Source organism: Schistocerca serialis, chromosome 2 (assembly GCF_023864345.2).
Source record: "Schistocerca serialis cubense isolate TAMUIC-IGC-003099 chromosome 2, iqSchSeri2.2, whole genome shotgun sequence".
Taxonomy (NCBI): Eukaryota; Metazoa; Arthropoda; class Insecta; order Orthoptera; family Acrididae; genus Schistocerca; species Schistocerca serialis.
In genome coordinates this window covers 699,148,885-699,174,287 of record NC_064639.1, presented here as the reverse complement: position 1 = coordinate 699,174,287, position 25,403 = coordinate 699,148,885, and positions in this window count along the sequence as shown.

Here is a 25,403-nt window from a genome sequence, read left to right as displayed (position 1 = left end):
AGCGGTCGCTCGGCTCCAGACTGTAGCGTCTAGAACCGCATGGCCACTCCGGCGGGCGAATATTTAAGCTCGGCGCTGGTTAACCCACGAGACGCGTATGCTAATGGCTGCCTTTGATCTTCGAACTCCTGGAGAAGGACTGCCGAAAATCATGCAATAGGTGCGTCGCTTTTGACAATAAAATTCTTAATAAAACCAGGCACTCTGATAACTGGAGGACTGGCTATAGCCGCCTTAATGTGCTCAAACGCAGACAACTGATAAATACCGTGAGAAGGAGTTACGTTTGTAAATTTTGTGATGTCACTGAAAATGGTACTGTTCGATCGAAGAGAAGCTTCTATTGCTTTTGGGAACTGTATAGTACGACAGGACTATTGACGACGCGCGTGGGACGTGACGCTGAGATTTATGTTTTCCGTGATTTCCCTAAAATGCTTAAGGTGAATGCTGGAATGGTTCCTTTGAAAGGGCACGGCCGATCTTCTTCACCTATCATTCCCGGATACCAGATTTTCCCTTGTCTCTGGTGACCTCGATGCCGACGGGGAGTTAACCCTACTCTTCCTTCTTTTGTAACAAGTATGTTAACTTAATTCATTAACACGTCCCACTTGTCTTATTGTAGTTAGAGTTACGCAAGCATAACTCGGAATTTTGAGCATTGTGTGCTGGTAACGTTCATTATCATGAAGTGTATAGTGATATAAGGACCACTGAGAACCGCAAGAGTTGATCTTTGGAGTGGAAACTCACCAAATGCTCTAGATAAGCTACATAAGATTACCATGCAGGCAGCAGTGGCATGGTACACGTGTAAATTCTATGTGGATTGCTTTCTGAGTCGCCAATCAAGTTATGCTGTTATGAACAGAGATGACAATAGAAGCGATGGCCTGTCCTAACAGCAGATGCAAAGCAGCGCTGGTAGAAGTGGAGTACAGGAAAAGTTACACCAAGAAGTGAAAGGTGGAGCTTAGTGTAAAGGAAGGTGAGTTCCTGGGTGTGAGTATGACATTTACCACCATGCTTCACTCTCTGGGTGGAAAAGGTGGGGTTCTGCTACAATGATCTGCAACAAACCGTTAGGTAACGTCGATCGTCGGTGGCCGCAGATTGTAGAATAGCTCGACTTACATCCAACGAGAATTAAGTGGTTATGGCCTACAAAAGCTACGAACAATCTGGTCACATATTTTTACTATGAATTGTTTTACACGCTGACATGTAGTTTCCATCGTATTGCTTCGTCCTGAGCGGGTTCTCTATCAGTAAAACGTAAATTAAGCTTAATAGATACTTTCGTGGCAGGAGTTACTGGGGTCACAACAGTCTTTAACTACATGTTGTCTCAACCTGTAAGGTTAATTTTTCTACCACTACAGTACTTAGGAAGCGAATGCTATCATGACTCCGGATACAGTAGATCCAGAGAGCTCTGACAAATTTACTATTACATGATAAATAATATAAATTTCAAAGTTGTCAATTCAATTTTCGATTAGACTGCCGTCACAGATGTGTCTCAGATGGATTTCCGTGCTGACTGTTAGTTTGGAGAATGGCGAATGAGTGACATCAAATCCGGTGGATGATTTTTAGGAAATGTCGACGTGCCATCCAGAAGGGCAGTTTCAGAGGTTCGCGGCAGGCTGGACGATACCGGCAGCAGCCTATTGAGACTGACGTGACGTAACGTAGCATTGCGTGGGTGGTGGCCACATATGAGGCGTCACATAGCAGGCAGGCACGCCCCTACCTGTGACACTCGAGGCGAGCTAACTAGCCCGTAACGAGGAGGCCGCCTGCCGGACCAGCGGAGCGCGTCCCGTTCGCACGATGGGCGCAATGCTCCGCTGCCTCTCGCAGTTCGCCAACACGAGGCGTCTCTTTGTAGCCCAGCAGCAGAAGTAACGCCTGAAAGGCTGCCAGGCACGCTATTAGCTGCTAGTAATGTGTGCTAGTATACGGCTGCCCTTGAATTAAATGTAACGTAGACAAGACGACATACTTCAGTGTGAGAGCTGTTTCTCCCGCCTTGTACAATGTTCAAATAACTAACGGGAAAGCAGCTGGGTGACGTCGTCGACAACAACCGATATTTCCACAGGAGCACACCCTACCATTTTCAAGGCATAAATGTAGCAAGTGAGCGCTGTGCTGGGGAATTTAAAACCTTTGTTTCCCGAGAAACACCGGGAAGGTAACACTCACATACACTGCAAACACTTGTGCCACCAAAAACTGGAGATAACCGCTGTCAAAGGTAGTTTTTGTTGTTGTTGCTGTGGTCTTCAGTCCTGAGACTGGTTTGATGCAGCTCTCCGTGCTACTCTATCCTGTACAAGCTGATTCATCTCCCAGTGCGTACTGCAGCCTACATCCTTCTAAATCTGCTTAGTGAATTCATCTCTTGGTCTCCCTCTACGATTTTTACCCTCCACGCTGCCCTCCAATGCTAAATTGGTGATCCCTTGATGCCTCATAACATGTCCTACCAACCGATCCCTTCTTCTAGTCAAGTTGTACCACAACCTCCTCTTCTCCCCAATTCTATTCAATACCTCCTCATTATGTGATCTACCAATCTAACCTTCAGCATTCTTCTGTAGCACCACATTTCGAAAGCTTCTATTCTCTTCTTGTCCAAACTATTTATCGTCTATGTTTCACGTCCATACATGGCTACACTCCATACAAATACTTTCAGAGACGACTTCCTGACACTTAAATCTATACTCGGTTTTAGCAAATTTCTCTTCTTCAGAAACGCTTTCCTTGCCATTGCCAGTCTACATTTTATATCCTCTCTACTTCGACCATCATCAGTTATTTAGCTGCGTAAATAGCAAAACTCCTTTACTACTTTAAGTGCCTCATTTCTTAATCTAATTCCCTCAGCATCACTCGAGTTTACATTCCATTATCCTCGTTTTGCTTTTGTTGATGTTCATCTTATATCCTCCTTTCAACACACTGTCCATTCTGTTCAACTGCTCTTCCAGGTCCCTTGCTGTCTCTGACAGAATTACAATGCCATCGGTGAACCTTGAAGTTTTTATTTCTTCTCCATGGATTTTAATACCTACTCCGAATTTTTCTTTTGTTTCCCGTACTGCTTGCTCAATATACAGATTGATATACAACCACTGCTTCACTTTCATGCCGTAGATAGTGAAATCAATAATCAACGAGTGAGGTAGCATTAACTCTGCCTCTGAGTTTTCTGCCAGGATGGAGGGCCCAATTCCACGCAGAATTTGAAAAAACTACGTCTCTGTTGATAAGATTAATTGTGATGGCTCTCGATCTTCCACCATAATCAAGTCCATCAACATGAAGTGGCAAATATGAGGTAGGCAAGGAGGTGGAAACGTGGGCTCTATTATGCTAAGATTGCTTGGTAGCTACAGCAGGAAAACACAATTAATTACCATGAGTACAAATTAAGAAAGTATTTATTACTTAACTTTGCTGTAGTCCATGATCAGCTGGTTGACAACTATAGAAGACGCGACTAGACTAAGCATCTGTAGGATGACATAATTTACAAGTCACAAATCTTGCAGTGACGAATTAATCTCTCGTAATCTTGAATGTCGAATCCGGTGAATTTGAATACTAACTTGGAACGGAGCTACAAAGACTTAATGGCAGCAATGACTGAGCTGCAGACGATGACTAACATCGGCGCTGGCTGACCACTGAGCGCGGCTACGAACTGTGGACTGGCACAACTGCACTTCTCTCCTGCTGCACACGAAGTCGCCTAGCGGCGCCTCGCGGCGAGCATAAGTACTGCGACTGGCTGTGTGCTCTTTGGCTAACACATCCGTTCTTCTGTTCCGTTTATCGAGAGAATCGCATCCGGCGGATCGATCTCTCAGGCGGCGGTGTGGTCGAAGGACTGACAACATCACAACCTGCTAATTTAATTTCAATAGCTCATGCAACGACGCTATGGCGGTAGCCGGCACTGCGTGCCAGAATCTCCGTGTTGTTATATTCCATATGATGACCGGGGCCAAGACACTGTTCCGCAATGGCTGTTGCAAGCGTGTGTGCCGCTGATGCTCAGTACTCCGGTTCTCCACAAGCTGATGGTACGATCGACATGTGAGATGCCACAACCGAAAGGAATACAGTAGACACCCGCCTTACGCAAAGGAAGATAATCCTTTACGGAACCTAAAAGGACCCGGATCTTAGATGAGGCCGAAAAACACATTTCACATTATATTTCCGCAAAACGCGACCAATCTTGTTCGAAATGCTCCCTGCGTAAGGCAAAAAGGCAGCAGACTTCATATCATCTGGTTATTAGCATCACTTACCCGTCCCGCATTTCGTCGATAGCCTCAGGAGGAAGTTTGGTGGTATGCTGGGTTATGCCATTTATAGAAAGCGTACTGACATTGACTAGTATTGTTCGCTACGGTTGCAGGTTCGAATCCTGTCTCGGGCATGGATGTGTGTGGTGTCCTTAGGTTAGTTAGGTTTAAGTAGTTCTAAGTTCTAGGGGACTGATGACCACCGCTGTTAAGTCCCATAGTGCTCAGAGCCTTTTGAACCATTTGAACCAACTAGTATTGTTCATCCGGCTCAACGTGAAATAGCACACCTTGGTTTACAGAGCCCATGTTAGCTGGGACCCTGAGAGTTTGTCAGCTGAGTTACCCCATTTCGAAGACACCTTTCGTCAGAATAGTTATACTGAAAGACAGATGAGACACGCGTTGCGTTATCGACCTTCTGGGCACCGGATGAGTGATGATAATACCGAGGTGGCACCGAAGTCTACGGCCTTTTTGCCCTTACGTAAGGAGTATTTACAACAGGATTGGTGCATTTAGTTCTTCATAAGAAACTGTAAGTTTTCAGAAGCAGGTATGGTAAAACTACATTACATACAGAAAAATAATACATGTAAGTCAATACACCAGTTCTGCAAGTTTCGGTACGTAATGCGCGCCCTGCGTAGTTGCAGAGCATGCCACTAGGAGCAGGTGTGCCAGAATTTGTAAACAAGTTATCTGCTCCGTATTGTCGCATCGAATTAGTTCTCGCCTGTAGATGGGCTTTCCAACGAGCAGATTTCCAAAGCAGGCAGCTGTAACTTGCACGTTCGTGAGTAACAGCGGCACCGACTTAAACGAACAGCATTCACGTATTGACGTATGCAGTGTCACAAACGGTGCAGATTTTGAGAACCTGTAACGTAAGCCACTACCGACATGCGGCACCACCTGCAGTTGGGAGCACACTGTGCTCTTCATGCCACCTTGAAGCACCCGTTCAACATCTTGGAAGACTCCCACCGATATGCACACAGACTGCACACTGTATTTCTTCCCCTTCTTGGCAGTCACATTCCTGAGAGGCCCTATTACACTTCTAAGACCCCCCCATCTACCAGTAACCCCTCTCTCACTGAATGTCAAGATCTTGCAGGCTGAAACAGCAAAAGTGACTGCATCTGGCTCAAGATCTTATCGGCCACAGATAGGACATGAAACATGTTTGTCAGACGAAGCGAGGAAGCCTTTGGATTGGGCTCCTGAAAGTCATTCGCTGCTTGCCACACATCGTAACAACCTCACACTCGACTGTCGGTGTGCGGTCAACGACACTGCAGGCAGCAGCCTGGGTGGCCAAAGTAATGGACGTGCTGTGGACGTCCGTTGGATCCCCCCGTCCCCACGTCTGGCACCCCCTCCCTTTCCCGCCCCCGCTCCACCACCCCCTCCCTAGTAGGAATGATGCCCATCGCATTGCGTGACCGAAACCAGCACTTCAGTGGTGCTGCGAGTGAAGTGTCTTAAATTATCAATTCAGCTCCCATCCGAACGCAGCAAGTACCGTACCCATCCACAAGTGCAATGTTCTTCTCTACTGAGCTCCTGTGCTGCTGCAGGGACGAAAGCTGTTGCCTAAACGACTGTTCAGAGAAAACGAAACGCCCGTCACGATATAGACAGCGGAAATACTTACTACGCAGTCACTAAATCGTGCGACCGTGCATAGTAAATAAACGGATTGTAAATCGCACTCTGGAGAAGTATGTGCCCAGTAAGTGGATTAAGGATGGAGAAGACCCACCGTAGTTTAATAATAAAATGCGGAAAATGCTGAGGAATCTCGGTTCGAAAGAGAAGGCGCAAATGACGCACGCAGAAGTTAGTAGACTTCATGCGTCTGTAAAATGATCGAGGCACGAAGCATACAACAATTACGAATGCCGTACCGTAGCAAACGAACTTGCAGGGAACCCAAGAAAATTCTCGTCCTACGTAAAATCGCTAAGTTGGTCGAAGGCTTCTATCCAGTCAGTCGTTGACTAGTCTGCTGAGGCAATCGAAAACAGCAAATCGAATGCCCAAGTATTGATTTCCGCTTCTAATAAATTGTTCACGCAAAAGGATCGTACAAAAAAAAAAAAAGCCGACTGATAATCGTTATTTCCAAGTAAGGGTCATAGTAATAGGAATCCCTAGTGCAGACAAGCAATTGAAAGAGGTGAAAACAAACAAGATGCTAGGTCCGCATGGCATCCGAATTCGATACCGGCCGACCGCTCTGATAGAGCGGTTCTAGGCGCTTCAGTCCGGAACCGCGCTCCTGCTACGGTCGCAGGTTCGAATCCTGCCTCGGGCATGGATGTGTGTGATGTCCTTGGCTAGTTAGGTTTGAGTAGTTCTAAGTCTAGGGGACTGATGACCTCTGATGTTAAGTCCCATAGTGCTCAGAGCCATTAGAACCATTTTGAACCTAAATCGATACTACAAAGAGTACTCTACGGCTATGGCCCCTTACTAAGCTTGCATTTGTAACGGATCTCTCGATCAGCACGATGTCCCAAGCGACTGTAAATAAGCGTAGGTGACTCTTGCATGAATTATGGGTAAAAGATTGGGCCTCCCAAATTACAGGCCAGTATCCTTAATATTGTTTGCTGCAGAGTTATTGAACATATCCTGAGTTAGAATATAATATAGTTACTTGCGACCGAAAAGATTTCGACCACAAATCAGCATGTGTTAGAAAGCACCGCTCATGCGAAACTCAGCTTGCCCTTTTCTGACATGATACCCTTAAAATCATAGACGAAGGGCGACAGGTAGATTCATATGACTCGATTTCCGAAAAGCGTTTGACCCAATGCCCTACTACAGACTGTTAACGAAGGTACGAGCGTATGGAGTAGGTTCCCAGATATGTGGGTGGCTCGAAGACATCTTAAGTAATAGAACCCAGTACGTTGTCCTGGACGACAAATGTTCGTCAGAGACAAAGGTATCGTCAGGTGTGCCCAAGTACGGATGATAGGTCTAGTAGTGGTACAAGGTTACCTCTGTCACTCACCAAACGCTGGCTTGAGGAGTGTGTATGTAGATGTAGGACTCACAAGAGATTTATGATACACAGGTAAATCAGAACTATGTCTCTCAGTTAGAAACTCCTAAAACAATTCACAAAAGAAACGCTGTGGCCTACTCTGCTGCTATGTTGGTGCAGGGACGAAAGTAGCAGCTGCCTGACTGACTCTCAGATTCTATGTACCGAAACTACAAACTTTCAGATAGTTACAAGTATCTGTGTTTTCCCATGTGAATGTCTAGATTAGTAACATACGCTCCTCTAAACTGCCAACCCCGATATTTCTGCATACACTACGTGATCAAAAGTATTCGCACATCCCCAAAAACATACGTTCTTTATTTTAGGTGCATAGTGCTGCCACCTACTGCCAGGTCCTACATATCAGCGACTTTAATAGTCATTAGACATCCTGAGAGGGCAGAATGGGGTGCTCTGCGGAACTCACGGACTTCGAACATGGTCATGTGATAAGGGTGTCACTTGTGTCACACGTCTGTTCGCGAAATTTCCACACTCCTAAATATCCGTAGGTCCACTGTTTCCGATGTGATAGTGAAGTGGAAACGTGTAGGGACACGTACAGCACAAAAGCGTACAGGCCGACCTCATCTATTGACTGACACAGACCCCCGACAGTTGAAGAGGGTCTTACTGTGTAATAGACAGACATCTATCCAGACCATCATACAGGAATTCCAAACTGCATCAGGATCCTCTGCAAGTACTACGACATTTAGGCGGGAGGTGAGAAAACATGGATTTCATGGTCGACCCACTGCTCCCACTGTTGAAGAACAGTTCGGGGATGACGAGTGCATCTTTCAACACGATCGAGCACCTGCTCATAATGCAAGGCCTGTTGCGGAGGGGTTACATGAAAATAACATCGCTGTAATAGACTGGCCTTCACAGGGGCCTGAGCTGAATCCTGTAGAACACCTTTGGGATATTTTGGAAAGCCGACTTCATGCCAAGCCTCACCGACCGACATCGATACCTCCTCTCTGTGCAGCACTCCGTGAAGAATAGGCTGCCATTCCCCAAGAAACTGTCCAGCACCTGATTGAACGTATGCCTGCAAGAGTGGAAGCTGTCATCAAGGCTAAGGGTGGGCCAATACCATATTGAATTCCCGCCTTACCATGGAGGGTGCCACGAAATTGTAGGTCGTTTCAAGCCAGGTCTTTGGATAGTTTTGATCACGTTGTGTATCTAGAAAGTTTACGGGCTGTGCATAACGGACTTGAAACACGAGCATGTGTAGCTTGATGAGGTACAAATTTAACACAAAAAGTTGGATCACATGAAAACATTTATGAGACGTTGGGGATGTGTATCAACAATTCCGGCTGTGGACAGTGTGTTCATAGACACGTTAAGGCAAATAACTCATGAATAATGTGGATGTATAAAGCATCCGTTGTTTCGAGATACGTCCTGCATTTGGTTGTTAAAAACGTATAGGGGTTAGTGATTCAAAAATTTCTATCTGTTGAAAGTTTCCAACGGTTGGTTCGTGAAGAAATCGATGATCCAAATTTGTCCATGATTCTTAAAAGTCTTTCATGTCCCTCAGGTGGAGATGGCGCGTTCTGATAGTTTTCTAGAAATTCACTGCGGCTTGTCATTTTGTCCGGAGGACCAACTGATGTCGAAAGTTTTCTTTCCCAAGTTGCTGACTACGCTGGCTATCTCTGATGTATACAATTATTTTCTCCATTGTCGACGCCAGAATATCCATCGAACGTTCTAAGTAAATAAAACATCTAGCGATGAAAAAAAATAGTTATACACCCATTTAGTGTCAGTTATCATTCGAACATGATTACAAATATGTAACCTTCTCAGTTGAACTGTACACAGCGTCATTTTGTGGTAATTTTGACATCTCCCACATTTCGTGCTCTCACTCTTACATCGTGGCATTTTTAAGCGTTATCTTAATTGTAGGCCTAAGGTTACGTTGTGAAAATATAAGCCTCTAGCAGGAAAAGCTAGTAGAAGATCATCAGTCCTAGGTATTCGGTTCAGCCGGCCGGTGTGATCGAGCGATTCTAGGCGCTTCAGTCTGGAACCGCGTGAACGCTACGGTCGCAGGTTCGAATCCTGCCTCGGGCATGGATGTGTGTGATGTCCTTAGGTTACTTAGGTTTAAGTAGTTCTAAGTTCTAGGGGACTGATGACCTCAGATGTTAAGTCCCATAGTGCTCAGAGCCATTTGAACCATTTATTCGGTTTTGTTGGTAGTATTACTAAAATAAATATTTATTCAACCAAATTATGTGCATTTCTATCAACGTAATTTTATGATAAAGAAGCATTTGCTTTGCTTAACTCGCCTTGAAATATGTATGAACATGCTATCCACGGTCACACATAAATTTTTTGTGTTTCTAACACTAGAGTCACCATTCCACTTTTGTAAAGATTTCAACATGTATGATTGCTTTCGTTTGCTTCAAAGTCACGGCGAATTCGAACGAAACATAATGTGATGCTGAATCAGTCATAGCAAATACAATACACTTCGGAGGATTAAATGTGTAACACTTCGTTTTTAAGTAGGTAGATTTTTCTGCAGGTTTTCTCCACCATTTGAAAACGCTTCTGCAGGTTACGAACCATATTAGATTCCAGAGTGAAGTAGTAAAAGCGGTGGAGTGCCTTTTTAACCCACCATTCTGTAGTCTTCAGAAAGGTCTGTCCGATTCTGCCATATCTGGTAGCTGTTAACAATGGACTCTCTTCTCGCAGTTGCTAATTTGTTGACAGGACATGTTGTGTATGAAACTCGTTAACGATACATTGACCATATTAATATGCCACTGTAACTAGATACCTCAAATACCTTACCACGCTGATTGTAATATTACAGAAACCTGCTTATTATGTCACTGCCAGTGTTTCTGATAGTTGTAGCTACGTACTATCAGTGCTGAACCTGAGTAATGTTGTCATATGTCTTTGTGTGACCTGGCCAGCGTTTTATGGGTTCGGATACGGTATCTTATCACAGATATGGACTCTTCTTTTGATAGTGATCTCATGGAGTTTCTCTAGGACGTGCCAGATTTTGTGGCAGTCCTGGTAATTATTTATCCAGTTATTTTAATTAACTCGTTCCTGAATGACTTACAGAAAGGTAGAGACTGTTCTTTCGTTATGTCTGCAGTTTCGTGTATGTTAAATATGCAGGGTCTTTGCTTTAACTTGAGACAACTAAATATCTCGAAACCAACGCACCGTACGAGAAAAATGTTCTATGTGAAATGTTAATATTATTAAATTGCACGGCACATCCCTCTATCCTGCAACTGGTCATCACCTAACCACCCCTGCTGCGTAGGCGGTGTCAACTTTGTATTTTCAAGTGGAAACACCAATTTTTATTCCAGTACATACGTATTACACAAATCATCGTTCCCCGTTGGTGGTAGATGGAGCAGTAATAGTCAGATATCAAGCATACCTATTTTTCCAATTGGAATCTACGTGTTTGATTATACTTTTCCTTTACGATGCACACTGGAGCGCCAAAGACACCGGTAGGCATTCGTATTCAAATACACGAGTATGTAAACAGGCAGAATGCGGCGGTGGGGTCGGCAACGCCTGCATTGGACAAGTGTCTGACGCAGTTGTTAGATCGGTTATTGCTGCTGCATTTGCATGTTATCAAGACTTAAGTGAGTTTTAACGTGGTGTTATAGTAGGCGCACGATCGATGGGACACACAATGTCCGAGGTAGTGATGAGGTGGCGATTTTCCCATACGACCATTTCACGAGTGTACTGTAAAACATCAGGAATCCGGTAAAACACCAAATCTCCACAAAGAGATCCTGCAAGAACGGGACCAACTGTGGGGCGGCGGGTGGAATAATTGATAATGTTCCTATTATTTATTTAATGCTGTTGTTTGCCGTTATCAACACTGGCTCTCTAACTACAATATTGGCCACCAGAAAGTGATTAGCAAAACTTGAAGCCTGTAATTATAATTCCTAGTGCCCACTTCATCTGAGAAATACATTTAGAGCTACAGCTTATAGCTCTGAGGAATTAGGAGATTGTCTGGGATTCATAATCAAAAACCATTCTCTCAAAAATATTCACTATATTCTGAAAGTCACAGACCAAAAAGATTCCATACAATCCAACTACCAGAGCAGTTCAGAGTCTAATGCGCTGATGCAACTATAACTGTTCAAATCAAATGTTTAAGTGAATGCTCGCCATAATTTGATGATACTGTTCATCAAACGCCACGCTAATAATGGTAGAACGTCTGTCCTGTAGAGGCACGTGAAAATACGACATACGCAAACTAAAGATAGATCATTAACGTCATCCCAAAATTAACACTTCACTCGAAAACGACTTCATGGTTATGCGTATCCCGAGTAACTTATTACTGCATCCGAGGCTGTTTATATCAACGATACCGGCGCGACGCGACTGCCGGCACAGGTGGTGCGCTAATCAGCGTCTGGAGAGAATTGGGGCCCTCCTCTTCTCGTGCAGCGTTCTTACATATAAAGCCGCGGTGCCGACGGCTAAGGGAACGTCTGATGAAATCTGCTCTGCCGACTAGCTGCTGGGCTAGTAATGCACCACTTTGTAAGTTATCGAATAAATCATTGCTTCCTTTGCTGATGGCCGATGAAGCTCTCAATTTAAATGTGCAATCAGCACACAGGTAAGTAATCATAATAAAAGTCTGACGTGGCTAAGTCAAATATTTTGGGCGAGATAATTAATTTAATTACACTACACACAGTAGACGAGCTCTGAACTTGCCCTTTCTAGATACGCTATCGCTATAGTTTTATAGATATTCAGTTGAAACTTCTCACATCTTTATGATTATAGCGGATATCTCTTCTACTTAAATTTAAACATCCTAGCTTTATTTATACGTCTACTTATCTATCTTGCTTCCTTAATTTCTAAGACAAAAACAAGAAAATCATGAATTTCAATTAAAATTTTAATTTGTGAGATCCAGAATACTGTTTCTACTAAATTATTATGCAAAAGGAATCTAAAGATAAATTTTTAAGTTTCTAGCTCTTTTCTGTTGCGCCAATGATTTTTACAGAAAAACGTCCAAATTTCGAAAATGGTTAAAGTTATTGAACTGATATTCACCACATATTGATTTAGTATTACTCCTGACATGCTAGAAACGTTTCAGGTTATTTACTTGATTTTTAAAGTATTGTGCAACATTTATGACGTCAGAGCTAGTTACAGCAGACTGGCTGGCACACAATGGAAAGACTGATGTGAATTTTATAAGGCGTGAGTAGGCTGCTTCCCTACACAACGACTGGAGAGAATCGTTCAACGGGACAGAAGTGCAACCCTTCCGCAGATTGCTGCAGATTTTAGTGCTAGGCCATCAACAATTGTTAGCGAACGAGCCGTTAAACGAAGCGTCATCGGTATGGGTTTTTGGAGCCGAGGTCCCTCTCGTGTATCCTTGATGACTGCACGACACGAAGTTTTACGCTTCGCCTGGGCCCGTGAGCACCGACATTGGACTGTTGATCACTGGAAACATGTTGCCTGGTCGGACGAGTCTCGTTTCCAATCGTATCGAACTGATGGACGTGTACGGGTACGGAGAAAACCTCATGAATCCGTGGAACCTACATGCCAGCAGTGGATTGTTCAAGCTGGTGGAGGCTCTGAAATGGTGTGGGGCGTGTACAGCTGGAGTGATATGCTACCCTCGCTGCGTCTAGATAAGCTTCTGACAGGTGACACGTACGTAAGCATCCTGTCTGATCACCTTCATCCATTCACGTCCATTGTGCATTCCGACAATTCCAGCAGTACGATGTCACACCCCACACTTTCTGAATTGCTACAGAGTGGCTCCAGAAACACTCTTCCGAGTTTAATGATTTCCGCTGGCCACCAAACTCCCCAGACATGAACATTATTAAGTATATCTGGGATATCTTGCAACGTACTGTTCAGTAGAGATCTCCACCGCCTCGTACTCTCACGGATTTGCGGACAGTCCTGAAGGATTCGTGGTGTCTGTTCCCTCCAGCACTGCTGCAGACGTTAGTGGAGGCCATTCCACGTCGTGCTGCTGCACTTTAGCGAGATCGAGGACCCCTACACGATATTAGGTAGGTATACCAGTTCTTTGGCTTTTCAATGTAAATGTAAACCTTTGTGTTCCAACGGTTGATACTGATGTTCAAACGTTACGTGAGTGTTGTGAATGTGATTGTATATTACAAAAAATATATTATATACGAATACATTATGTCTGTTCTTTCGAACAAGCAGCTGTGATGCATATTATGTAATCTGAATGTGGAGGAGGGAGCAAGGAAAGGACAGGAAAGGAGAAGAACTGACTACATTAGTTGCGTAAGTTCTTAATGTGGAACCAGTAGAGAAAAGTGACAATGTGTGTTGGACCAGGATTAGGGACGCACTGCTCAGCAGGCATTTGCGTTAGCGATCGTGAAAGCCGAACGCAGTGTTTATCGCAGATGGAAGGTAAACTGTCCACCTTGTACCAACACCATTATCTGCTATAGAAGATGTAAGAAGAAGTGTTAATGAAGGGGGTACTAATCTAAAACTTATATTACGTATTCGGGACTATCTCGGCATGTTCCTTAGCCGACTGACACTCCCATCTAGCGCCGGCTATCGGCAGTCTCTGTCCATGCCCTCCATGCTCACTAATTTTAGATTCCTTGGGTTTTGTTGTTTGGGAGGAAGAGCCCAAACAGCGAGGTCATCGGTCTCATCAGATCAGGGAAAGATGGGGAAGGAAGTCGGCCGTGCCCTTTCAAAGGACCCATCCCGGCATTTGCCTGGAGCGATTTAGGGGAATTACGGAAAACCTAAATCAGGATGGTCGGGCGCGGGATTGAACCGTCGTCCTCCCGAATGCGAGTCCAGTGTGCTAGCCACTGCGCCACCTCGCTCGGTTTTAGATTCCTACTGGGAGTCGAATGTATATGCGCATGCGCACTGAAGGATGTGGATTCATCGTCCATCGAGATGAATCAATTATACATGAATGCGTGGTGTCTGTCTTTCGGACATGAGTGGGGACAGTGGATAGATGGTGCAAGGTGAGAGTGTGAGTCGGCCGGGGAGCGTGTCGAGATGCTCTGCACCCGTGTCTCGGTAGTGCAGTGGTTAACCAAACTGCCCAGTAAGCAGCAGATTCCGGGTTCCTTGTCCCGGTCTGGTACACATTGTTATTCGTCACCGCTGATGCCGCATAAAGTCCCGACGCAGCTGACATCATTAGTTCCTTTTCTTTCTCCCCACTCTATCTTTAATTTACATAATTATTTGTGGCCAGACATTCTCATCTCCTGGAAAATAAGCTATTGTTACGCTCTCATAATTTGCTATTCCATACGGGGTTGACAGTGGTGAAGTGTCAGACATTCGGAATGACTGATTTCGGGGTCCGCCCTCAAACGCCGCCGTCGGGTTGATTGATTCCAGTGTGTTTTTTCATGTAACGGCCGTAGCTCTCCCGTTGCCGACCACGCGGCTCCTGGCGGAATACAAACCACAGTCTTTGTAATAAGATAAAATGTTCATTAAGTGATAGTGACATGCGCAGCTGCCATGGATAGTCACGAAATCGAGCGCCTGCATGGTAAAAGGAAAGACGACTCACCAAAATCTAGCACCCGAATGATGAGAGACAAGCGGACTCACCGAAATAAATCATCCCGATGGAAACAGAAAACTGTTACATCCACGTCATTATTCCTGGATCACGCTAAACGTAGTCTCTGACCAGACATTGAAACAGCTAACCATATTGTGTTGTACAATCAAATTAGCAACACTAAGGTAAATTTCGAAGCAATATAAAAATTTAGAACATAAAGATCTATGTTTTATCCTAAATGGAATGCAGAATCAAGTGCGTCGTTGCGTAACTTCAAGAACGGGCACTCTTGATATTTACCAATTACAACAGTGCCATATAACACGAATCGGAAACATCGTTTGTGTAAACCGAATGTATTTTTCGTTGCAGAATTCGAACACCCAATAAAAATTTGTGTGTGTGGCGGGGGGAGGGGGGGGGGGGGGAGGCTACCCATTTGTCCACGCAGAAGGTGTTGGTGGAAGGTAGCCAGCTGTAGTACAGACAGATGTCCCCTTAACTGATGTTAACTTTTCACCTAGATCACATTTTTCGTCCGATGCCTCGTTCCCAAAAAACTATATTTACTTGTCTGAAATTGCTTGAACAACGTGTATGTTCCACCAACCCGTATATGCTCAACAACAAAAAATTGTTTTGAAAAGTAAATAACGTATTTTTAGCGTATAATATCACTGTCTGCCTTTTATAGAAGCATACACTTCAGCACAGATTGTTCATTAAAATATTTTTTTGGCAATAAAGTTTATGTAATAACCATAGCGTATCAAATCTGAGCAGATAATTAAGTCCGGTGGGTGTGGTAGCGGACGGAGATGGGCGTGGCATTGACAGGATGTTGCTAGGGATGTCTGGAATAGCACAGTGATGTCGTAGCTATGGTTACGCGACCACTCTCATCTGGCAACATGTGCGAGCGACAGCTACACGAGTCTGTTGCGCTCCGCATTATCATCAAGTTTCTAGGGAAAGAAGGCACAAAAACAGTGGAAGTTTTGAGGAGGTTCCGTGCAGAGTTTGGGAAAGAAACCCTTTCGCAGACCCGGGTGTATGAATGGCACAAAACATTTGTGACGTTACAGCTAGCTGAGAGAAAGGAACGACACGAAAGACGACTACGGACAAACATCACACCTGACAACATTCGTAGAGTACAGGATGTTACTGCAGAAGATAGGCGCATAAACTTTCAGGAACGATATTCGGTAGCAGGAATAAGCTATGGCAATGCCCTTGTCATCATTGCTGATGAGATTATTCTATGCACTCTGCTGTTTTAATGAGAAGAGAACTGAAGGAAACTCGTTGGGCAACTCTGGAACTTCCTCTTTGCAGTCCATATTTCTCACCCTGCGAATACCACAGCTTTGAACCGTTGCAAGTAGAAGTTGGAGGATACCGGATCGAAAACGATGCAACGGTAGAGGAGTTCTTGCGCATGTGGGTGCGCACACTTCCCTTTTCTTTCTTCGAGGATCGTGTCAAAAGTTGCCAATTCGAGGGGGAAAATAAGTATTAAAAACAGGAGACTGAGCCGTGTGTGGCTCGTGTTCGTGCCATATCTCATTTCACATCCTGCTCTTACTGTACTAATACCTCGTTATTTTAATTTCAATTTCTGGTGTCACTGAGTTGCCGCCTTGCCTGCCCGTGAGCGGCAGCAGAGGCGCTTATCGATATAAGCCCTGGCGTATTATCTTTGCTGACTGCTATTACCTTCCGGTTTTCGTGTGCTCGGAGCTAGTTCGGAGCTGTCAGTGAGTTGGGAGGCGCTAGCAGTGCAGTTCGGACGTGGCAGTGTTTGACTTAGGACGCAGCATAAGTCCAGTCGGGGCACGGCTGCAGTGATGTCCGGACAGCCATGACCCGTCCGACGGTTTCCGATACATATCACTTGAGTGCAGAGCACCTTGGTTGGTCGTCGGTCGGTCGTCTTGTTGGACGACGTGTATGTTGGCCGGCGATCGTTTATGGGTTGCCTGCGTGTGCCGACTCGTGATTCGTCCTTGTTATTGCGCAGTCGCTGCCGTTAGTATTGCCTAGTCCTTCATGCAGGTGCTCCTGAAACTGTGTGCAGCTTGTGATGTCGACTGCTCAGTTATTTAAGTGCTGTCTCCGTGCTGATGTGTGGCAGTCGGTCGGTTGGGGTGGAGCAGCAGGGCGTAGTTTGGCCGGGCTTGCTGGCAGTCTCTACACAGTATGGGAATGTGTGGGGCTGATCCCATTGCTACGAGGTCCGTGGCTCACTGACTCTGGACACGAAAGTTGAGTTTGGATTTAATTTACCAGTAAGTCAAGACTGTTCACATTGTGCCGTTTGGTTCTCGTTGTTGGCTGTTGGGAAGTTCCCGCAAGCAACAATGTGTGTGTTCGAGTTGGCGAGGGTTTAGCCACCGTCCAGTGGAGCCTAACTGTATTTGGTTGTTTGCAATTGAAATGCACCAGCCGAATTTTCTGCCTTGTGGCCGTTAACGTTCCGGTTACCTGGCCTGGCCGTTGACGTAAATTTAGGCAGTGACCTTTCCTCACTGTATTGTCGCTGTCCAGCATGGTGTGTAGTTCGACAGCTTAACGTATGCTTGGTTGTGGGTGTCGATGCCTTTTACTTTTGCTTTGGACTCCCGGCTATGTGCTGGTCGAGTGGAGTGCAAGTTACCTTGTCGGTGGGTCCGTTGACAGTCTGTTGGTTGGGTTGTTGTCGGCTCGAGAATGGTTAGACCGCCTGACTGTCTCCCTTAAGTGAACATTAGTATTTCAAGTGCTGGCCGACCCACAAAACTTCCGAGAGCCGTTAGCTGCACTGCCTTTTCTTGTTTTGTGTTGTGTGTATTTGTATGGCTCATAGCCGATGGTTTTGAAGTAAAGTTGAATTGTTTTTAGTGGTGTTCTAAGTCATGGGCCTTCAGCCGCCTTAAAATTAAAGTTCCTTGCTTTTCAAGTGTAGATTGTTTGGGCCTTCAGCCTGATTAAAATATTGTTTAAAGATAAAGCCTTGGGCCTTATCCCTACTAAAAATTTTTTTAGTTGTGTTTTAAGTCAAGGGTCTTCAGTCATTTTAAAGTTCCTTGCTTGTCAAGTGTTAGATTGTTTGGGGCCTTCAGCCTAATTTAATATAACGCTTTGTTGTTAAATTCATTTTACGTTGAGGTTTAAGTCATGGGGCCTTCAGCCGTTTTAAAATTAACGGTCTTTGTCTTTCTAGCATCAGACTGTATGGGGCCTTCAGTGTAATTGGAGATAAGGCCTTCTGCCTTTTTTTAAATTTAATTTTACCCTGAGTCTTAAATCATGGGCCTTCAACCGTCTTTAAATTAAGGTTGTTGCTTTTCAAGTGTTAGACATTTTGGGCTTTCAGCGAAATTACAGAACTTACTTAACATGAGGCCTTCTGCTATCTAAATATTCTTTTTGGCGTCTGAATTTTGAGTTAATGGCTTTTAGCTTTTTTTAAAAAAAATTAAAGTGGTTATGCCCTTAAGTCATAATATAGTGTGGCGTAGTCAGCCGATAACTAAGTTCAAGAATTTTTACGGTAATGTTTGGTGAAATAAATAATGTTATATGTGTTCGAGTGTAACTCGCAGCCGCTCAGTTTGCCCCCTGTTCACAATTCCAACAACCTGTCGTGTCCTGCGAGTTTAGCAGTGCGTATTAGAGACTATATAGAAAAGTGAGATGTGTGCATTTTTCTTTCTGTTTTTTTCAATTAAAGTTTAAAAAAGTGATGATAGAGGGAGTATTAAGACTGATTGAGCTTTGAGTGGTTTACGTCCCTTGCTAGAACTGTATTTTATATAAACAAGGTTTCAACATTTATTTGCCAATACATACAGTAAATTTAAGCGAATTTTAAGGCAGTCACACTTGTCACAAGAATAACTACTTCATTATTAAGTTACAAGTTGAGTAACTAATACAACAATTTATCAAACCAGCCACATGCCGGAGAAATAGTTTAAAGCCTTTACGACAAATGATACAGAAAGTTGGTCTGTACCACCCTGCGATGTTTTTGTCCCGTCTTGTATTTATCTACATGAGCACTGAGAACTGGCGACAAGTGCTGAGGTTGGTTGGCCGCGGCTTAGAGAGGGCGTGATGGACCCGTGGGGTGGGTGTCGAGGGGAGGGGGAGGAGTTGGTACGGAGCATCACTGCAGAGGTTTGGCGTAGCGGAAGAGCAGTGGCGGTGCGGAGGTACTGGACTGCGCAGCGTGCCTCCTCCTTCTTGTAGAGGACCTGGCAGTGGTCACGAAGCACGCGCCACCGCTGTGCGTGGGCTGCTTGCGCGTGCACGCGCCCGCCGCGTCCTGCCTGCGGATGGTGCGGTGCTTGCTGCCTTCCGTGGCTCCGCTGTTGTCAGCTGGAGATCCTGTAAAATCGTAAGCTGCCTTGTTATTACAGATCCAACCTTCAAACGGGGTTCTTATTCCTCCTGTTTATGGCGCTGAAATCATTTATCCCGGTAATAGTTGTCTTGCTGGCATAGTGCCTCGTCTGGGCTCATTGAATTGCTTTGGCAGTGCACTGGTAGTTATTTGAAGGTTGTGCTCGTATGGTTCAAAAATCTTGACTGTGGTATGTTTTGTGAGGCATCACACATGTGATAGAGATCTGTCAGTCATCTTCAATGCTTTTAATAACGTGTAAAGGCACATACTTCTTTGGTTGTGAGATCTCCATGAAGTTAATTAAGTCGACGCCCTACAAGCAGTTATAGCATAAGTATATGTGTTTAACATTTTTAAGGGAAAAAATTATGATATGAAATGAAGATTCACAGTTATTTTTTAATATTTCTATTACTAGTGATTGCTCGAATTAAGGTCAACAGCACTGCTGTGAGAAAACAGTACTAATATAATATCCTTTGTATTTTATATATGTTTAGTAATTAGAATAGTCCCCCATTCGGATCTCCGGGAGGGGACTGCAAAGGGGGAGGTTACCATGAGAAAAAGATTGAATAATCAACGAAAGGATAACGTTCTACGAGTCGGGGCGTGGCATGTCAGAAGTTTGAACGTGGTAGGGAAACTAGAAAATCTGAAAAGGGCAATGCAAAGGCTCAATCTAGATATAGTAGGGGTCAGTGAAGTGAAGTGGAAGGAAGACTAGGATTTCTGGTCAGATGAGTATCGGGTAATATCAACAGCAGCAGAAAATGGTATAACAGGTGTAGGATTCGTTATGAATAGGAAGGTAGGGCAGAGGGTGTGTTACTGTGAACAGTTCAGTGACCGGGTTGTTCTAATCAGAATCGACAGCAGACCAACACCGACAACGATAGTTCAGGTATACATGCCGACGTCGCAAGCTGAAGATGAACAGGCAGAGAAAGTGTATGAGGATATTGAAGGGGTAAAGCAGTATGTAAAGGGGTACGAAAATCTAATAGTCATGGGCGACTGGAATGCAGTTGTAGGGGAAGGAGTAGAAAAAAAAGTTAGAGGAGAATATGGGCTTGGGACAAGGAATGAAAGAGGAGAAAGACTAATTGAGTTCTGTAACAAGTTTCAGCTAGTAATAGCGAATACCCTGTTTAAGAATCACAAGAGGAGGAGGTATACTTGGAAAAGGCCGGGACATACGGGAAGATTTCAACTAGATTACATCATGGTCAGACAGAGATTCCGAAATCAGATACTGGATTGTAAGGCGTACCCAGCAGCAGATCACAATATAGTGATGATGAAGAGTAGGCTGAAGTTCAAAACATTAGTCAGGAAGAATCAATACGCTACGAAGTGGGATACGGAAGTACTAAGGAATGACGAGATACGTTTGAAGTTCTCTAAAGCTATAGATACAGCAATAAGGAATAGCGCAGTAGGTAGTACAGTTGAAGAGGAATGGACATCTCTAAAAAGGGCCATCACAGAAGTTGGGAAGGAAAACATAGGTACAAAGAAGGTAGCCCTCGAAGAAACCATGGGTAACAGAAGAAATACTTCAGTTGATTGATGAAAGGAGGAAGTACAAACATGTTCCGGGAAAATCAGGAATACAGAAGTATAAGTCGCTGAGGAATGAAATAAATATGAAGTGCAGGGAAGATAAGATGAAATGGCTGCAGGAAAAATGTGAAGACATCGAAAAAGATATGATTGTCGGAAGGACAGACTCAGCATACAGGAAAGTCAAAACAACCTTTGGTGACATTAAAAACAACGGTAGTAACATTATGAGTGCAACGGGAATACCAGTGTTAAATGCAGAGGAGAGAGCAGATATGTGGAAAGAATACATTGAAAGCCTCTATGAGGGTGAAGATTTGTCTGATGTGATAGAAGAAGAAACAGGAGTCGATTTAGAAGAGATAGGGGATATAGTATTAGAATCGGAATTTAAAAGAGCTTTGGAGGACTTACGGTCAAATAAGGCAGAAGGGATAGATAACATTCCATCAGAATTTCTAAAATCATTGGGGGAAGTAGCAACAAAACGACTATTCACGTTGGTGTGTAGAATATATGAGTCTGGCGACATACCATCTGACTTTCGGAAAAACATCATCCACACAATTCCGAAGACGGCAAGAGCTGACAAGTGCGAGAATTATCGCACAATCAGCTTAACAGCTCATGCATCGAAGCTGCTTACAAGAATAATATACAGAAGAATGGAAAAGAAAATTGAGAATGCGCTAGGTGACGATAAGTTTGGCTTTAGGAAAAGTAAAGGGACGAAAGAGGCAATTCTGACGTTACGGCTAATAATGGAAGCAAGGCTAAAGAAAAATCAAGACACTCTCATAGGATTTGTCGACCTGGAAAAAGCGTTCGACAATATAAAATAGTGCAAGCTGTTCGAGATTCTGAAAAAAGTAGGGGTAAGCTATAGGTAGAGAAGAGTCATATACAATATGTACAACAACCAAGAGGGAATAATAAGAGTGGACGATCAAGAACGAAGTGGTCGTATTAAGAAGGGTGTAAGACAAGGCTGTAGCCTTTCGCCCCTACTCTTCAATCTGTACATCGAGGAAGCAATGATGGAAATAAAAGAAAGGTTCAGGAGTGGAATTAAAATACAAGGTGAAAGGATATCAATGATACGATTCGCTGATGACGTTGCTATCCTGAGTGAAAGAGAAGAAGAATTAAATGATCTGCTGAACGGAATGAACAGTCTAATGAGTACACAGTATGGTTTGAGAGTAAATCGGAGAAAGACGAAGGTAATGAGAAGTAGTAGAAATGAGAAGAGCGAGAAAATTAACAACAGGATTGGTGGTCACGAAGTCAATGAAGTTAAGGAATTCTGCTACCTAGGCAGTAAAATAACCAATGACGGACGGAGCAAGGAGGACATCAAAAGCAGACCTGCTATGGCAAAAAAGGCATTTCTGGCAAAGAGAAGTCTACTAATATCAAATACCGGTCTTAATTTGAGGAAGAAATTTCTGAGGATGTACGTCTGGAGTACAGCATTGTATGGTAGTGAAACATGGACTGTGGGAAAACCGGAACAGAAGAGAATCGAAGCATTTGAGATGTGGTGCTATAGACGAATGTTGAAAATTAGGTGGACTGATAAGGTAAGGAATGAGGAGATTCTACGCAGAATCGGAGAGGAAAGGAATATGTGGAAAACACTGATAAGGAGAAGGGCAGGATGATAGGACACCTGCTAAGACATGAGGCAATGACTTCCATGGTACTAGATGGAGCTGTAGAGGGCAAAAACTGTAGAGGAAGACAGAGATTGGAACACGTCAAGCAAATAATTGAGGACGTAGGTTGCAAGTGCTACTCTGAGATGAAGAGGTTAGCACAGGAAAGGAATTTGTGGCGGGCCGCATCAAACCAGTCAGTAGACTTTGTGTGTAGTCAACAACGGTATGTGTGGGGTTCGATTCCCAGTCAGCATTGAACTCTTCGTCATATTATTTCTAGTTCAAACATGCTCACATGTCGCTGCTGATGTAACAAACCCAAATTTTACGTTCGTTTTCTCTAATAAATAACAGCGATAGGTTCCGGGTTGGGGTCCTGGGAAGGGAAAAATTAATGTTTCTTCTCGTCATTTCAATTAAAATATCTAGCTACTGTCGAGAAAATCCGGTATGTCACAGTTGATTGTGCTTCGATAACAATCCGATTAGGTTCTGCGTTCGAATCCCTGTCCAACACAAAGCCTTACATCACGGCATTTCAAGTAAGTTACTTGTGAAGAAGCAATATTTAACATCTCTCGTAGTTCATTAACAGGAACAATAGATGATGGGTAGGAATTCGCGTCCGTTAAAAATGTTTACGTTATGTAATTTAAAGTAGATATTTGCTAACTGATACTGTCTAAAATCGAGGTTTATCCTCTCTGTATGCCTAGTCAGGAATGACTGTTGGTTTCCGTTAGTCACGAAATCTTAGTCTGCATGACCTGGGTTTGAATCCAAATGCAAAACGAGACGGTTCGTCGTGTCATTTGAAGGTCATACATATTCTCAACTAGCTGCTCGTGAATAACTTAAATTTTTAATGTCATTTTGTGTTAAATAACAAGTACGGTATGTTACTTTGAAGAGGAAATCATGAATACGACGAACGTACTACGTGCATTACTGATCTGACGTAATAACGAGAATGGTAACGTTTCAGGTATGTCATTTATTGCAATAAATGTGAGCTTACAAGCCTTAAGGACAGTCTTATCTGTGATAAGGTGTTCCCTGATATATGTAGTATCGTGGTATTACTTTACATCTTGAGTTATTGCGATACAGAGCCGAGTTTTCTAGTGGTGACTCGTTGGAGCCATTTTCAATAGTCAAACGACTGTACCAAGGAGCGATTAGAGGACCTGCTAGACAGCTGCGTTATGCGGGTTGCATGCGAATCAGGCGAAATGCAAATCAGGTCGTTCGGATACTTTTGAGCATGACTGTACATCATAATCATCTGTTGCATACCTTTCCTTGTTAATGTAACTTTCTTTTTCTTACGTGTCTGTCAGGATTAGTGTAAGCCAAGAATACATTGTTATGGAATGAGTCACTACACTGTTACTGAAATACTGACTAGCAAATTTACAAACAAAAGAATTGAAGGATAAGTGGACACGAAAAAAATACCGAGAGACTATACTAATACGGAATACATTACAAAGAGAAATTCTCAGCTACAGTGTGGTATTCTCATACGGAAAAGAAGGTACGTGCCACACGCAAATCTTCCAACTTTAATGTCCTACGTGTTTCATTTCACGTCGAGGCCCGTTGAAAACTATATCTTTAATAGTGCACAACTTTTTGTACAATGCAGTGTTATCTTAGAACATGTAATGTTCAGGATAAATGTTGCATTTTCATCTGAATGAGTCAGTATTGTCAACAACATATCACATAATGGAACATGTGTACAGGGGTAGCAGAGTTAGAATTTCGAGACATGCGAACAACGACCTAAGAGAAGTTCTAGAATTTGCACCGCAAATTACACTGGCCGCACTTGATCAGTGCACAGGCCTTCCCCCAAAGATATAGCAGCACTCGAGGTAACAGAGTGACCCTTCGCTCACAGCTCTAGGCAGTGTCAGCTTCGGTCACGCATCTGGAGGCTGTTACCAATGAACATCATGCTCGTGGGCCGGTCGTAGTAGTCGATGGAACGTCCAGCAGGTAACACTTGTCCACTCCCTTTCAGGCCGCTACTGTGCCCCCCCCCCCCCCCCCCCCCGATTACTGTCCGCACTCAGATTGACCGCTCATCTGCGGCAGATTGTTTCAAGCTGTGGCAGGCAGCAGAAGACATTCCAGGGGACTAATAGAAAGCACTACGGAGTGTTTCTGAGAGAGTAACTGACGTATCTGCGCTAGCAGAATAGAAATGCGAAAACGTAAGTCCTAAAACAATTTATTGGACTCACCAAAACGAAACAATAATACAATATCTAAGAGGACAACCGACTCGATCCCAACTGCGGATCGACACAAATACAAAATAACAAATAATAACAGTAATAATAATAAAACACCAGATTCTTCACGGGGAGCGAACACAAACAGTTCTATAACGTCAAGAGGTTAGTGGACTAAACCAAGAGATCGGCCAGCTAGAAGAGGCGTCTGGCCGTGGCTGCCGAGGCGGCAGCTCTGTATCCTACCGAGTGGTCCGTCGAACTGCCTTTTGCCGGCAGTGTGCCACCTTGTAAAGGCCGCTGGCGGATGTATCTGCCGCAACTATTTGCGTTCACGTGCCTGGCGTAGCAAAGTAGTTCCTAGGTTAGCTGCTACCTCTGGTAAAGCTGTTCTGCAGGCTCCGCCAACGGGTAACGGTCCCTGGGGGCCATTCGTGGAGACCTGGTGGTGTGTGGTGTTGTGGCCGCCAGTTAGTCGTTGTTTGAGT